Raw genomic sequence first — 3,584 nt, forward strand, 5'->3', positions numbered from 1 at the left:
AACTGTGTGCCATATATGAGGCAGATCTGGACCACACCTTTTAAATATGCTCACTTTACTGTGTGTGGGCCAGATCTGAACCACAGCCGTTAAACTTACACACATTACAGTACATGGGCCAGAGCTGGGCCAGATCCCTAAGTTCTACTCACTTTACAGTATGTGGGCCAGAGCTGGGCCACATCCATTAGTTGTACTAATTTTATAGTGTGTGGGCCTCATCTGGGCCGCATCCATTAGTTCTTCTCGTTTTACAGTATATGGGCCAGATCTGGCCCGGGGACCCAGCCAGAATTGGGCCAGAACTCAACCAAGGATGTGGCCTACAAGTGGGCCAGATAAATTTTGCTAACTGGGTTGTTGCTGCAGATCGTGACTAAAAGATCAAAGTCTGATATGTTGACGTGCATCTTATTCCTATAACAGAACGTTGATCTGCAACGTGTATCAGGTGCTGCAGTTAAGATGTATATTAACCAATTTTCTGTTAAACTGGGCTGCTTTATGCTGAGCTGTGCTGCCCTCTTGTGGCTGTTCTGAGCTAAATGTCTGAGGTGGACAGTGCTGGTGTGGTCAGTTCTCCAGCTCTTCTGTACCGGATCAATCATGTTCTTTTGTCATTTTAATCACTAATTTAACCAGAATTTCCTTCATTACCTCAGAGCAGTTTTCAGTTCATTAGCAGTGCGCTATCGTTTCTGTGGACATATTTTAAACTCGAAGCTCAGGATACAGAAAATATGTCACTGAAAAAGTAACAACAAACACACATTTAAGAAATATCAGTTAAAGGTGTTCATCAAAGGTATTTACAGACAAAAGATGTAAAAAAAAATAAAGTTGGAAAAACTTCAGAATTAAAATAAATGCAAAAAATCATTAATAAATGCAATGAAAAGGAAGAAAAGTTCATATCTGGGATATAATTATTATAGTAGTAAAAAGTCTGGAGCTGCAGTTTTTACACTGTGTTTTGTGGGGGGAGAGAATCTGTGAAGAAGGAATCTGTCCTGAATAAACACTTTATTTTAAGCCAGTTTGGGTTCCTGTGGTTTTATTAAATAAACACTGTTTTACTGACCTTCATTTTGCAGACAGAACTGGACTAATCAGTCTTACCTGCTTCATTATCTCGCGTTCAGCCAATAAGGGATGACTTTGTAAATAGATCAGTATTTCATTGGTCGCTAGATGGCGCTGTCACTCTTTGGTATTTAATGCTGGTGGTAAAAAGAACCAAATGCTTTTCTGTGATTTAGAGTCTCAAACATGATCAGAAAAACGCCTGAACAAAGAAACTACAGCTCATTTCAGTAAAATAAACCCATCAATGTTTTCAGTCTGTTAACGCTGTTAGTTTAAATGTGTTGTATATGACAGGATGATCCCATACAAATAACTAGAACAACAATATTGATAGAAACGAAGGAATCAGATCAGATCTCACCCCATTCAACTTCACACAGCTTAAATAAAGAGCTCAGTGTAGATTTAGTATCTGATAAAGTCTGTTAAGCTCTGTTTACAACATCAACAAACGAAAAACGACAAATAGTGACTGAACCTGGTACCGTTAGCTGGCAGCTATAGCTAAGAATCAAAATAAGCCATTTACTGAAAAACTACAGAGAACTTCCACTGAGGGTCTGTTAGAACAGTTTTACTGCAGAACAAGACATGAACTTCACTTCAGACTGAGAAACTAAATCAACACTCAAAGTTATCAACACTGTCAAACTGTAAAAGCTGTTAATCTGAAGTGTCTGAGCTCTGAGTCAACCTCAAATCAAAACTGATGTTTTTACCTTGTTAGTTTGAGTCTCTGATCATATTAATGATGATTCATAATTAGAAACACACAGTTCTTATTTTCTGTCATCTTCCACCAAAATATAATAACTTGCCTCTGAAACGTCTTCTGAGTGTTGGTGATGTCATCAGTGGGCGGGGAAAATAATATTAACCAATCATATCGTGTTTCAGCCCTCCCTCCCCCCCATCACGCCCACCTATCATCCAGTGAGTCTCAGCTGGTTCAGAGACCCTCCCTGATCCCGAGTTTCACTCAGAAATATGTTACAGTACTGAAGGAAATGCGTTATGATTTCTGATTGACTTTAAAGTAACAGGAACTGTCTGTGTTCACACTGTCAATCACCTCAACAGCCCTTTAAAATCATTACTTCATTCATTTATAGAACAGAATAATGTAACTGATCAATAAATAATAAACAACATTCACATTCAAATGTTTCTTCTTCTCTGTGATTCGTGTTCAGTTCTAGTTTATTATAATGAAGTGAATCATCAGATTAAACTGATCATAGTTTTCATGAACTGACAGATTCTCACTGTAGTCTTTAGAATCAGTGCATCAGTGAGAGCTGATCTGTTGTTCCTCTTCTAATATTTCACATTTATTTAAGCTCTTTAACACATTTTACTCTTTAATAGATTCTCAGTCCTTCACATACATGTATGACGTCATCGTGGTTTTAGTGTAGAGACGGTAGTTTTGGTAGAGGACCACTCTCCGGGCGATGATGTCATAATAGAAACACGCCCATTTATGACGTCACATTGCCCAATGTAAAGACCCGTCTTTTAACATTCTAATCATTCGATGTGATGAGACTGTGGAGGAACGATTATCTCAGATGATTATTATGAACTGTAAGAACTGACTGCAGAGATGAGGAGAGAAGATTCACAGAAGAAGAACAGCCGGACGACAGCGGTATTTAAAAGAACTCACACTTATTAATCTACTCTTAAATCTAAAGCATGTTCTTTATTGATATTCTGATCAAATCTCAGGTCTATATGACTACAGATCTGAGACAAATGAATGTGGTACAATTAAAAACTGTTCATCTCTAAATAAGTTACAGTAAATGTATTTGTTCTACATAGAGAACAAAGTAAAAAAAAAACATTTATTCTGATTATTTAACAAAACCTAAATGAAATCTATACAGTAGAGGTTGACAATATGGTTTTCTGAGAATATTGTGGATCATCAGTACTTATAGAGACTGAACAACTGCATATTTCATTACAAAGAGAGCAAAATCAGTCCAGGTTAAGTGGATTTATTGCAGTGCAGTGAAACAGAGTACAAAAACATTGTATTTGTAGTTTTTATAATATGTTTTAAATGTGGCTCTACTGGTTCTTGTTTGTCTGTTCAAACATATTAAACCATTGAAGAACCAATATTTTTATGAATAATGTGTACTGAGAAAATGTCTTAAAGTATCAGGATATCATATTTTTTCAACATATTGTCTACCCTTACTATGTAGATCCTAATTTACCCTGGTGTGTAGACTAACCAGTGGAACGTGTTCTCTGTTCTGTTTTCCAGGATTCCATTCGGAAGAGCCCCGTTATCCCCGATCCCTCCTGTCTGGAGAGAATGGAGCGAGAGAGGCAGGAGTATCTGGAGGGTCGTGGTCATATGTTGAGGGAAATGAACGACAAATATGAGCAGACCCAGGAGGTCATCCTCAGACGGATCCGCAGCTCAATCCAGGATCATGATCACCCCAAAACCCATAATGAACTGCACCACCAGTCCACCA

Source organism: Colossoma macropomum, unplaced genomic scaffold (assembly GCF_904425465.1).
Source record: "Colossoma macropomum unplaced genomic scaffold, Colossoma_macropomum, whole genome shotgun sequence".
NCBI classification, from domain to species: Eukaryota; Metazoa; Chordata; class Actinopteri; order Characiformes; family Serrasalmidae; genus Colossoma; species Colossoma macropomum.